The sequence below is a fragment of the Lissotriton helveticus genome, chromosome 11 (genome assembly GCF_964261635.1).
Source record: "Lissotriton helveticus chromosome 11, aLisHel1.1, whole genome shotgun sequence".
NCBI classification, from domain to species: domain Eukaryota; kingdom Metazoa; phylum Chordata; class Amphibia; order Caudata; family Salamandridae; genus Lissotriton; species Lissotriton helveticus.
The window spans coordinates 1149730020-1149744196 of NC_136072.1; the positions used below are offsets into that span (position 1 = coordinate 1149730020).

At 50.0% G+C, this 14177-nt stretch overlaps 1 protein-coding gene across 2 annotated transcripts in view; it reads left to right on the forward strand.

Annotated features, from left to right (window-relative positions):
- The first annotated feature begins 12297 nt into the window (after window positions 1–12297).
- The window catches only part of LOC144792750 (catechol O-methyltransferase-like), a 60195-nt gene continuing 58315 nt past the window's right edge, over window positions 12298–14177 (forward strand). Inside the window, exon 1 of one of the 2 annotated variants that reach the window (XM_078667929.1) lies at window positions 12298–12449. The gene's annotated coding sequence lies outside the window, so the exon portion shown is untranslated. The remainder of the gene's footprint in view (window positions 12450–14177) is intronic. The other variant, XM_078667930.1, reaches the window with a different exon arrangement.

A 14177-nucleotide genomic window follows, 5' to 3' on the forward strand; every position in this document is an offset into this window, starting at 1 on the left:
TTCCGGGGTCAATCCAGGCCGCTTCCGGTCCGCTGGGTTCCGGTGGTGCTGTCGGCGCCTGCAGGGAGACAGAGAGAGGTGTAGCCGGTTTTGGCTGTGGGTTAGTGATGCCGCCCGTATGGGCGTTCCTACGGTAGCGCTGAGCCTGGGAGGTAAGGGCCGACCCTTCACATTAAGCAAGCCTGAATATTCTGTTTTGGGCTGCAGGTTCACAGTGCATAAAAGTGCATGCAATAGTGTTGTGTGTTACCGCTTATTTACATATGCTATTGTTTTGTCTATGCTTTTTTTGTGCTTGATATACAGTGCGTATATCTGATGGCTTGGCATATGTGTGTTTTTTGTTGGTTTTTTTGCACTGATACTAAATTTCACAGATATGTTTTTTCATGATGTGAACAAAACAAGACAACACTTCACCAGTGTATGTCAAATTTGGCTTTAATGGTATTTGAAGGAAAATAAAAAAGAGATATACAGAATTAAAGTGTGTCATCTGCTGATAGTCACGTACTGCCTCTTCCTTTAAGGAACAGGCAGCCCTAAAATTATGTATCCTGATTGGATGTAAGGATAAATTATAGATTTGTGACTCTTGTACACGGTCACCTAATTTCGATATTGCATTAGTCAGTTTTGTTCTGCTTCCTAAGTAGTGTATGGCTTTGTACATACCAAAGGCTTCATTTTTACCTAGTCCCATTTCCCTTTTCCAAATTCCTTTCACCAGTTGGTGTATTGCTCAGGTTCACACTTCCAGACTGCAGTAATGTACCAGAGACCCCATATTATGTATAATTCCCTTTTGTATGACCAGACTGGTTTTCTACCTCAATAGGAGACACCTTACGTTTTTTTTAATATGACAAATTCAATGCCTATTCTAATTTGGTTTTTAGTTCCTTTTTCCTGCTGCTTTAATTTTTGATGGACCAGATGTATTTTAAATAATGGAAATACCAGGACTCTCTAGTTCTTGTCTTTTGTTTCCACATTTAGATCATTAGCTTTTGTATTGTATAGTCCACCTGATGCACAATTCTTAAAGGGAGGTATCTACATGTCCCTGATAATATGTATTATGTGATGTCTCTTTTGAGGTGCCCTAGATAAGGAATTTAGGAACACCTATGTGTAATCATTGAGAAAAAAAATGTGTTTGCCCCATTAGACAATGCCACTATGTGTGAGGACATCCATTTAGATAGAATTTCCATGTAGCTATCTACCCTTAGATGGTAGAGGATATGCTCTCATATGGAAACCCAATTGAAGAAATCAGAGGCACTGTTTTGCTTATTGCCTTTGTTTTTGTATTGCCTTTGAGAATGACAGTGTGTTCTAGACCAGAAATGTCCCATGACGTATGGCCATTCCTTTAAAGATTGCAGGCCACTTGCTTGCAGTCCCTTGTTATACAATGAACTGTTTTTCTACTTAATTGAAGGAAACAACTGTGTCACATTTCCTACGTCACTAGGTTCTGCGGGATCTTCCAGAGTCAAAGGGAGAATGATACCCTGCAGAACGGCTATAAAGATGAGTTCTAATTCTCATCAGTGTCAGCTACAGATGAGGGCTACATACCTTGGCCCTACAGTCCCAGCACCCAGACATCGATCGCCAGCGTGCCATCAGTGATATCTCCAACTATTGTACTTGCTTCATCAGAAGGTGTTGAACATCAGAAAAGAAGGAGGATCTGGTTTTGCCACAGAACCAGAATTTCAGTGCAAAGAGCGAAAGAGAAGGATTCTTGTTGTTTGAGGCTTCAGTTTTCCACCCACCTGTCATGTGCAGGTTAACCTCTGACAGTGTGCAGTCCCTTGAGCCCCTTGGCCTGAGTTTTGGCCACACAACCCCTTTTCCTTTGCTCCAACGGAAGTGCAGTGCACCTGAGGATTTGAGATTGGCAAAAGGCACTACATTATGGTGCCCATGAAAGAGCAGCCCGAGCATCCTCTGACACTGAATAGAGAGTGTTGGAGCCTGAAAGTGTTGCTGAGAGTGACAGTCTGTTGCTCTTCCCCGATTAATAGTACTTGGGTCTGCATGAGATGATCTGTGCCCTTGATCAATGAAGAGCACGCTAACTGTAGTGCCTGCAGCACAGGAAATATTGGTGCACTGCATTGAAACATTGAGACTTTCATGTGAGCTGTGAGTGTTTGCCAGGAAGGCACTCCAACGGATACTGAGTAACATCATTTTCATGAAGGGCCTGAATGTAGAGGCCCATGCGGAAGAAAACAACAGAAACAGGATTTTGATGGAGGGCTCGCCAGTTATAGTGCACCGCCTGAATAGCTGCTCCTCCCTCCCGGCTCCTTACTTAAGGGGACCGTGTAGAGGTGTAGGGAGCGACCGCTGAGCCTTTACCAGGCGAGGTCGCCCCCCCACACCGCTGCTCTCTGCTCCCTGCCTCGTTTTTGACTCTGCCACCTTCTCTTTGTTTTTTTTGGACCGGACGACCCAGCCGCCGCTGGGCCGCCCTCTGACCTCTTTTCCCGCCGCCGCTGACTCCCTGTGGCCCCGCCCCGCTCCGCCCATTCGCCGCCCCGCTCCCGCCACCCAGCTGCTCCTCCCTCCCGGCTCCTTACTTAAGGGGACCGCGTAGAGGTGTAGGGAGCGACGGCTGAGCCTTTACCAGGCGAGGTTGCCCCCCCCCACACCGCTGCTCTCTGCTCCCTGCCTCGTTTTTGCCTCTGCCACCTTCTCTTCGTCTTTTTGGACCGGACGACCCAGCCGCCGCCGGGCCGCCCTCTGACCTCTTTTCCTGCCGCCGCTGACTCCCTGTGGCCCCGCCCCCCTCCGCCCATTTGCTGCCCCGCTCCCGCCACCCAGCTGCTCCTCCCTCCCGGCTCCTTACTTATGCCGCCCACGCGTACGCGCAGTGTTGACGCACAGCGGGCGCGCCGATTGTGCGCCGAAGGCGTGCCAAAGGCAAGCCCGCCTGGACTGCGCCCAGCGCCAGGACCCCTCGCCCCTGCCGATGCAAGACGACCGACAGACCTACGACGCCGCCGCCCATAAACGCACTCAATGCCGGCCGGAACACCGCCTGCTGCCGGGCCACCCCGAAACGCATCCACGGACCCTTCACCTGCAAGACCTGCAAGTTCACCTGCCTCCGAACCTGCACCGCACCTGCCAAGCCAAGCACCAGCAGCAACCACCTCAAGTGCATCCTGCTCAACACCCGCTCCATCCACAGACACGCCGTGGAACTCTGGAACCTCCTCAACACAACATCACCAGACATCGCCTTCCTCACGGAAACCTGGATGAACGCCTCCTCAGCCCCCGACATCGCCATCGCCATCCCGGACGGGTACAAGATCATCAGGAGGGACCGCGTCAACCAGACCGGAGGAGGCATCGCCATCGTCCACAAGAACACCATCCGCATCACGACCAACTCCAATGACACCTTCGCCGCCGCCGAGCACCTCCACTTCCAGGTACACACCGACCCAAAGACAACCCTCAGAGGCACCCTCATCTACAGACCCCCGGGACCACGCACACAATTCAGAGAAGACATCGCGGACTTAATCAGCCCACTCGCCCTCCCCTCCGCCGACTACATCCTCCTAGGGGACCTCAACTTCCACCTGGAGAACAACAAGGACCGCAACACCGCCGCCCTGCTGGAAAACCTCGCCAACCTCGGACTCAAGCAACTGGTCAACACCCCCACCCACTACGCCGGCCACACGCTGGATCCCGTCTTCTCATTCAGCAAGCACATCACCTTCAGCCACTTCACCGGACTCCACTGGACCGACCACAGCTGCGTCCACTTCAGCTTCAGAAGGACCACGACCCACCACCACCCGCAACAGGTTCCTTACAGGAGCTGGAGCAAGATCACCGCCGACCAGCTCACCAACTCCCTCAGCCAGAACCCACACACCAGCACAACGGACCCCAACGAAGCAGCCCGCAACTTCACGCAGTGGCTGACCGCCTGCGCCGACGACCTCGCTCCACTGAAGAACCCTCCCAGCAGACCCAGAAGCAAGAAGGCCCCCTGGTTCACCGACGAACTCAAGGACTCCAAGAAGACCTGCCCCACCCTCGAGAAAGCCTGGCTCCTCGACCAGACCACTGACAACATGACCGCCCTCAAACAATCCACCCGCAAGCACCACCAGCTCATCCGCACCACCAAGAAGAAGTCACTGAAGGAACGACTGGACAACAACGCCCGCGACAGCAAGGAACTCTTCAGCATCGTCAAGGAGTTCTCCAACCCCAGCACCGGCAACAACGACATCACTCCTTCACAAGACCTCTGCGACTCTCTCGGCTCGTTCTTCCACCGCAAGATCGTCAACATCCACAACAGCTTCGACGCACCACCCACGCACCCAACCATCAAACCAACGCACCCCACCGCCAACCTCCGCACCTGGACCACGGTGACCACCGAAGACACAGCCCGCACGATGAACACTATCCACTCCGGATCTCCAACCGACCCCTGCCCCCACCACATCTTCAACAAGGCCGACTCAACCATCGCACCCCAACTCCGGAACATCATCAACACCTCCTTCAACACCGCCACCTTCCCGGAGAGCTGGAAGCATGCCGAGCTCAGCACCCTACTGAAGAAACCAACAGCGGACCCACCGACCTCAAGAATTTCTGACCCATCTCACTCCTCCCTTTTCCTGCCAAAGTCATCGAGAAGATCATCAACAGACAGCTTGCCGCCTTCCTCGAGACGAACGGATCCCTCGACCCCTCGCAGTCCGGTTTCAGAGCCAACCACAGCACCGAGACCGCCCTCATCGCAGCCACCAATGACATCCGAGCCCTGCTCGACAACTGGGAAACAGCAGCACTCATCCTCCTGGACCTCTCTGCAGCGTTCGACACTGTCTGCCACCGCACCCTAGTTCAACGCCTCAGCAACATCGGCATCCAAGAGAAGGCACTGGAGTGGATCACCTCGTTCCTCGCCGGAAGAACACAGAGGGTCCGCCTCCCCCCGTTTCGATCCGAGGCCACCGAAGTCATCTGCGGCGTACCGCAAAGATCATCACTCAGCCCCACCCTCTTCAACGTCTACATGAGACCTCTTACAGCCATCGCACGCCAACACAACCTCAACATCATCTCCTACGCCGACGACACCCAGCTGATCCTCTCCCTCGCCAGAGACTCAGACACAGCCAGAACCTGCCTACACAAAGGGATGAAAGACGTCGCAGAGTGGATGAAGAACAGCCGCCTGAAACTGAACTCAGACAAGACGGAAGTCCTCATCCTGGGACCATCGCCCTCCGCCTGGGACGACTCCTGGTGGCTCCCCGCCCTGGGCACCACTTCCAGGCCAACAGACCACGCACGCAACCTGGGCTTCATCCTGGACTCCTCCCTCTCGATGACCAGACAAGTCTACGCCGTCTCCTCATCATGCTTTCACACCCTTCGCATGCTCCGCAAGATCTTCCGATGGATCCCGACCGAAGCCATGAAGGCGGTCACCCAGGCACTCATCACCAGCCGACTGGACTACGGGAACACCCTCTACGCCGGGACCACAGCCAAGCTACAGAAAAGACTCCAACGCATCCAGAACGCCTCTGCCCGACTCATCCTGGACATCCCCCGACGCAGCCACATCTCCGGCCACCTGAGAGACCTGCACTGGCTCCCCGTCAACAAGAGGATCACATTCAGGCTCCTCACCCACGCACACAAGTCTCTCCACGACCTGGGCCCCAAGTACCTCAACGACCGCCTGACCTTCTACACGCCCACCCGCCAGCTACGTTCTACAAGCCTCGCCCTCGCCGCCGTACCACGCACCTGAAGAGCCACCGCCGGAGGAAGATCCTTCTCCTACCTGGCGGCCAAGACATGGAACTCCCTCCCTACCCACCTTCGGCTGACCCAGGACCATCTCGCCTTCAGGAGGCAACTCAAGACCTGGCTGTTCGAGCAGTAGCAGACCCCTTCCCCCTAGCGCCTTGAGACCCTTCCGGGTGAGTAGTGCGCTATACAAGTGTTATGATTGATTGATTGAAGGCGGTACAAAAGGGGGTGGTGTTTTGAATCCAGTGGCAAAGTGAGCAAGGGACTCACGTCTGAGCATACCCAGCCACACTCTTGGCGGCCAAAAGCGGTATTTTGTACCGCTTTTGGCCGCCATGAGTGTGGCTGGGTATGCTCAGACGTGAGTCCCTTGCTCACTTTGCCACTGGATTCAAAACTTGTGAGTGTTTGATTGGTTCAGATGCTCCATCTATTACCACCTCCATGTGAGTGTTTGATTGGTAAACAACCTTTACAACGCAACTTTTACCACACAGTGCCTTTACAACGCAACTTTTACAACGCAAACTATTACAACGCATTGTGCTGGGGGGCGCTCTAGGATAGGGAATGTGTTTAATGTACTATCCAACACCTTCCCTACTATCCACGCGGACTGGAGTTGGAATAGTAAATTAAACAATTCACTATCCAGCGCCTAAAAGCACTACACGTTGTAATGGTATGCGTTGTAAAAACCGCGTTGTAAAAGCATGCGATGTAAAAGCATGAATTGTAATGTCATACATCCGTTTGATTGGTTCAGATGCTCCGTCCATTACCACCCCTTTTGTACTGCTTTTGGCCGCCCTAAGTGTGGCAGGGTATGCTCAGACGTGAGTCCCTTGCTCACTTTGCCACTGGATTCAAGCAAGCCGGGCTGAAGATGGCTGTAGTGCCAGAAACCGGTCCTCGGAAGCTTGTTTCCGGTCCAGGGAAGGCCTGGGTTGGCAGTTCGGGCTGGACATGAGGCACAGGGTCAGACTGATTTGCATATAGCCATGTCTAAACTGGGGTGGCAGAGTGGGCTAAAGAACGGTGATGGATTAAACCCAGATCTTTTGATTTGGTGTGAGTGTTTGATTGGTTCAGATGCTCCGTCCATTACCACCCCCTTTTGTACTGAATAGGAAGGCAGCAGGCTGCACGGCGTGTGAAAGGTCCTGCACTCTGAGCACGAGTACAACCACCGAGGCCGACTCTGGCACTGAAATGCGATGCTAGCCCAAGCAGCCTCTCTGCAAAGTACAGAAGAGGGAGAAGGACCCCGCCCATGAAAACAAACTCCCTGCCACAACATGCAGCCAAAAGAGAAAGGTATACGAGAGACTTACTTGGCATGGGAGGAAGCATTTCTGTCAAGTAGTGAGTTCCCCTCTGTGCCCGCGTGGACCTCCTGGTTGCAGGCAGCCAGCTGCAGAGGTCTTGCTCGGGCAAAGGAATCTCCGGGACATAGGGAGAAAGGAGGCCTGCAGTGTTGAGAAGCTGCCTGGGTATTGAAGCTTAAAACGGCAATGGAACCTCGTCTCCTGCTTTACAACGAAGGCCGAGGCTGGTAAGGAAAGTTCAGGCGGGCCGAGAAAGTGCTGTATGCCCCCTAGGGTCCGTCTGTCGCCACTGCATGCTGCCGATGGGTGCGGCAATGGAAGGGAATACAATGACTACCTGTCCTCGGAGGAATATATGACGTTACAACGAATTCCGTTGCAACGCATGCCTTTACCACGCATGCGTTACAACGGAATTCGTTTACCACGCATTACATTTACCACAATTACTAGCGTGGTGACGTCATACGACGTTAAGAGAAAGCGGAAGTTTATTTTCCGTTTTCTCTTAAACGACGCTGATACACGACGTGACTTCAGGTGAGTTTATTTTTTAGGGGGGAGACCCCCCCAAGCCCCCATTTTTTTACTTTTTACCTTTACCACATATACCTTTACTACAAACCTCGTAGTAAAGGTATGCGTGGTAAAGGCTTTCGTGTTAACCACACATGCGTTGTACTGCATGCGTGGTTAACGATTTCGTTGTAAAGGCTTCGTTGTAATGGCCGTTTCCCTCCTCGGAGAAGCTCACTCGTGTTTGCCACACGCCAGAGGTGTAACAAACACCCCTGCAGGCCCCCGCAGTGCAGGGGCCCCCAGTCTTCAGTACATGAAGGGGTCTCCCTCAGCTCATCGGCAGAGAGCTGTGAGAGGCTTGCTCTAGAGCAGCTGCCGTGTGCCGCCTGCTCTGAGCTCCTCGCGGGACCCAGGACTGAAGAGAAACAAAGTAACAAGTTACATTGTTTCTCTTCAGTCAGAGCCGGGTCCGGAAGAAGGATGGGGGTGGGGGCCCTCAGAGTTAAAGGCCTGGGGTGTGCGTTTACAGGGATCTCTGTAAGTAGACGTGTGAACGCAGTGATTTTTCTGCGTGGGGTGGGGGTGGTTGGGGGGACCAGGATTATGTTGCAGTGGAAGACTGATAATGGGGAAGGTTTCACTCCGTTCTGCGTCAAGACAGAGCAAGTTATATTGCACGATGCCAGGCATTCCTCTCTGCCCTCCCTCCCCCTGCAGGAGAGCACCTGTGCGCTCAGGCCTGTACTCCGCTCCATGGCAGGACAGAGGGGCATGGGACCCGGAGGGCGCACACTGCTCGCCTGTGAGTACCCACAACAACCCTACTTTGGCTCCGACCCAATTACAGACAGAAGCTTTGCCCGGGCTGGGGTGTTGGGGGCGGGGGCCATGGGAGTACAGCCCAGACAGGGGATAAAGGAATGTGTCCTCTGGGTCTCCTGCAGGTGCAGCCTTTGCTAGGGGACAGGGAGGGGAGGGAGGGCAGCCTGTGAGTACCCCAATGGCCATGGGACAGTGCTAGCGGCAACCTGTGAGTACAACTACTGGGTCCCGTGGATTGATTTTAGCAGCTGTGACAAACAGCACCGATTACAAGTTCTCCCCAATAATAGGAAATAACTGTGGATGTTGAAGCTTTCTGCACCAAAATCTGCACATTCGGTTATTCACTGTGTCGTTTCCACCCGCTGCATTTCCGTGCGTCTTATTTGCTGAAACATAACGGAGGCAAAACTCCAAGGGGCAGATTTCTGTATCTTCATTGTTTTCAGACATGTGTTTGCGCAGGGATCGCAAAATAACGACACATTCGTACTCAAGGCCTAAATGTTGAAAGTTCGGAAACTACACATACAAACCCAGAGTGAAAACGCTTGTTTGTCATATTTCCGGGGCATTTTGCATGTTTTTTCAGCTTTATGTTTTTTAATTAAAAAGATCATACAGCCGACTACGGTATACAATTATTGAATATGTATTCCACGTTGAAAAAGGAATATTCAAGATTTACAAGTTCAAAAATAATTTTAAAGTATCAAGTTTTTATAACAAAGTTTTATTTTATCTACTTTTAAAATAACTTTCTCAATGGTACTTCAGTAACCTGCAGTTCATAGCCTGAATCCTTGCAAGGCCCACTTGTCTCTACATCCTTCCGGGGCTGGTAAATTGAGAATCATGACATTGGATAATGCCAGCACCCGTTTTTCACAGCATTTAGAAACACCAGAGGTGAGGCAGGTAGCACTGTATTGTCATGCTGCCTGATAATGCAATTCTGGTCAAATTGGAACTTTTCATTAAACGGCTTTTGTCGAGCTGGATGAAAATACAGGGATGAGCAGTTGATCCTGAAATGAGGTTCACTAGAGGGTATGAGCGAGGGGTGTCTCAGTAAGGCCTCTCCTGCAGGGCTCATGGACCAAAGGGCACATCTCTGTGCCAGGGCCGGTGACTCCCTCTCACTAGTGGACTAAGAGGCCAGGAGGGCGAGGAACAAAAGATGCAGGACACCTGATTGAAGGGAAACTGAGTAGTGGGGAGGGAAGGACTGTGTAGAGAAATAGAAGAAGGACAAGAGGGGGACATACCATCGAGCAGCCAGGGTTCTGGCTCCTACCAGCCATATTAGATGTTCGACCAGTTAGTTTTTTTTTTATTCAGTTTTCAATATATGATTGTAAATAGAACTATAAGCTTATTTCACACCACGTTAAAAAGCCACACCTATAAACGATTCACATAATAAATAATAAAAGCAGGAACTCTTTTAGATGTCATTGCCCTGTGGTCAGCAATGAAAGCGTGTAAATTAGTGTTGAAGAGCAGTTTCACTAACAAGACCTCGTTCCACTCGTGAGTCAACCACCTGTGACGTCTATCGCAGCACGCGCCCGAGGGACACGTCCAACATGATTGGATGAGCTCACTGTCACCAGATGCTCCTAAGATCGCTGTGTCCTCTTCTTTGGGCAACCACCTGCTGGTGACGTCATTGATGCGTGAGTCGGGTTCAGACTTGAGGAGTCTACGGGGTCCAAGTTTGGACAATATTATCAATAAGGTTTTATTGACCGCTTCTGCAGATACTTGGCAGATGATTTCAGCAAAAGAAAGCTCCCACAAACAATGGGCTCTATTGGCTTTTCCTTTACTAATGTCTTGGTACTCAAAACTCTGATTCGGACTTGTCAGAGTGTCCAGTTCTTTTGATTCAACTTGTTCAGCTTGAAAGAAGCACGTGGGCACTTAATTTAAGTGTTATCAGGTGCCCAGCCGGAGACAGCTGAGGGTCTCAATGACCATAAAACAAGGAAGGGATTGCAGTCATGTACAAAACACGTAGGTCCTCATTGCCCAGAATGAAAACACACCCACTTATGTGTATCAGTGTGCTTGTTCTTGTTGCTCATCTAAAGGTTATGCACTTACTTCACCTAGAAATGCCAGCGCTGTAACAAGAGTTTAACCCCTTCCGCGCTCATGACGAGCTCAGCTCGTCATGAGTGATGACGCTCATACGCTCATGACGAGCTGAGTTCGTCATGTAACGCGGTATTTACAAAAACGCAGCGCACAGCGGGAAAACCGCTAGCGCGCATGCGGTTAAAAAACTGAAAATCAATAATACTGGCATTGAGTTGGTACCTTAATAACAGCGCTTAGAAACTGTATGCCTGTACCCCTCTCTCTCATGATTGTGTTCTTTTTCTATCTTTTGCACATTCTTGTTCTTTAACCCAGGCTCACTTTCGCTCCCTGCTTTGCCCTCTCTGTCTTTCCATATATATTCCTCTATCTCTCTCATACTCTCTCTGGCTCTATGTTTAGTCGTCTGACTCACTTTCTCTTTCTCTTTCACTGTTCTCCTCAATATCCCTCTATAAGTCTATTTGTTCTCTTTGCCTGTCTATTCCATTCTTTGTCCTTCTATCTTTGTCTCACTCAGCTTCTCCCTTATGCTCTTTATTTGCTGCACGTGTTTGCCCTCTCCCTTGCCTCACTGTCTCCTCATTGTCTTTTCCTACCTGTGAAGCATAGTAGCCTAGTCTCAAGCCAGGGTCGGCATCCCTTCACTCCACACAATCAGAATCTTTAAGTTCCAAGTAGCCAGGCTGTGCTTGTGCGTACCCTAGAGAGAGGCAGGGAGTGAGTATGTGCATCTATGTGAGATTGATATGTAGCAAGCGTGATCCCCTCAGCCATTTCCAACTCTTCAGCTAAGCACACTGAATGGTCGGATTTCCAACCTCATACATGAGGGAAATGAATAACCTCTCCAAAAATGCAATATGCTATTGGCTCAAAGGTCAGGACTGTCTGGAGTTTGTCAAACCTGGCATAGCTGACTTGGTGGACTGTCACATAATAAAGTTCTTATAATTGCAAAGTTTGGATCTGTTCTCAATGTCCATCAGATATACAATCTCCTCTTCATCAGGCCCTTAGGCTGGTATTAATGTATAGTAAGTTTACCAGGTAGGCCAAGTCACCAGGGGCACCCTATTCAGGGCCATCTATTCCTTTTACAAAGCATTGTAATTTGGAATCTATGTATATGGCCAGAATAGAGAAATAAGGCTTTACATTTTAAGGATCGTATATTGTATTAATCTTTGCAATCAAGACAACTGAGGAAAGTTTTTCAGAGCGTACATTGCCAGGATGAATATATATTTCATACAATTTGAAAGGCTATTTTGCAGTCGTAAACGGGCGATTTTTGCAATTCGCACCATGTGGCCCTATCTGTTACCTCTTTTAAAAAGACGACAATATTCAACATTGCAGCTTTTATTAATTTGCAATCACTCCCCCCTGTGAAGATCTGCTTTTTAACTGCAGTTTATATCAAACGCGCCATAAAACAGAAGACTACTGCTATTATGTAAAAAGTGACGCGCATCTATTTGTATTTGTCTGTATAGCTATTTATGTTCTTACTGACTATTTAATGTTTTAAGGTTTTTTAAGATTATGTTGCTTGTCCTATGAGGAATATGGATTAATTGATGTACGTATTAGCGTTCTTTTATACTTTTATGGTCTAGCTAGATCGAATAAAGGTATTCTGACTGACTTTTGGGGTGCCCTGATATCCCTTTCTTACCGATCACGTCCTGAGACACCCCGGCTCCGGTGGCGTACGTCGTGGCGATGACGCAATGACGCACTCTCTGGCGGTCTCCGGATAAATACTGCTGGCACCGGGAGTGTGCCACCGATCCAGCTGAGAGCCGAGACTGGCATCGCAGGCAGCGCGCGCCTCCGTCCGTGAGTACCACCTTTGAACCTTAATTTGTAATTTTACGTCGCAGATGAGGGAGTTTTCTTAGCGGAGGCTGCAGAGCGAGGAATAATGTAATCAGTTAGGAGTTAGATCTTTTTTCATGTCTCTTCCAAATCCAGTGTTGTAAATACAATACCCCGGGCACTTTATTCAAGTCCATTATGGAAATGAGTGTTAGGACATCATGTTCTTGTCTGTAGTTGCCCTCCGACTTCCCCGGTTTCACTTCTTTGTCTGGGTTTCGTTTCTGCTGCTTTTATTTTCTCTTCTCTCTTTTGCTCTTTCTTTCTCTTCCTCTGTGTCTTTTATTATTCTCTGATGTCTGCGCCGGGCTCGTTTCCTTTTACACTCTTTCTCTCCCTCTGTATTTCTCCTTTCCGCTCTGCCTTTGTCCTCGTTTCACCCCCTCTAAATCTAAATCTAAATCTAACTTCTCTCTCTCTCTTTCTTTTCTCTCTCTATTTTTTCGCTCTCCTATCTCTCTCTCTCCTTTTCTCTCTTTTTCGCTCTCTTTTCTCTTTCTCGTTCTCTCTCGTTTTCGCTCTCTCTCTCTTTCTCTCTCTCTCTTTTTCTCTCTTTTTCTCCTTTTCTCGTTCTCCCTCTCTCCTTTTCTCGTTCTCCCTCTCTGCCTGTTCCAGATACATATGTTTGATTGTATTTGGCATTAAGCGCTGCACTATCGCGGTATATTCAAGGCGCTTTTCCACTGTGTACTTGAGTGAAACGCATCTTTTCTGCATCGTTGGTGATTAGTTTGCCGCCTGTCTTATCAGAGAGGGAGGGGGCGGGGGCCTCTGCCTCCTCCATTAAGCAGTCAGGTGAAGTGAGTGTTATTCGAAGCCTTTAAAATTAAAACATATTATTGCCCCCACACCCCGCGTGGGTCAAGGGGTCACTCCTTCCCCCACGTGCATAATAATATGCAGATAATAAAGTCAGCACCTAAACACACCGCGGACAGCGCCAAGAGGCCCCGCTGTTCCCACAGCGGATGCCCTTGGGGGGTTCGGGTCCACGAGGGGGTAATGGTTACTAACCCACGGGCCTTTTCCCCTGAGAGGCTGGTGAGCCTGGTGCAGAGTCGGTGATTGCTGGTAGGGACCGGGGGAAATTAACCAGCATTTCAGGGAGTGTGAAAGGACAGTGGGGCAACCGGGCAGATACATCACAGGGCCTTTGCACCTGGAAAGGTGGGAGGCCTGGGGAAGAGTACCCAATAATGCAGGAAGTGACGTGTAAAAGACATGCACATTCGAAAGCCGACCCTTCAGAAGGTGTTGGCCAAAATATTTTTGTTTTCAGTAGAAAATCTTTCTTTGCTGTGAGTTTATTCTGTGAGTTTTCTCTTCCGTGTGTGACTCGGTGTCAGGAATGCTTGTTCCGTGCAGAGGCGTCTAACAGGTTTTGTAAAGTCAGCAGGTAGCGCCTGACGCGGATCTCCGGCGTGTGTGTCCGTCTCCTACACAAAGTCACACTCCGAAAGAATAAACACACCACCCCACAAGCTGGGTCGGTACTACATGACTGTGGACAGCTGCACAATGGCAACGCCACTAGTAGACACAAGACGGCGTCAGACGGCAATACATTACCTCAAAATCGGCTTGTTTCTATGGCAAAGGTCGCTGTTGTCGATTCACAGAACTAACTTAAGACAAAATCCTAAACTTACTACTTTTGGTATTCACAGAAGGCATTTAGTAGTAGTAAAG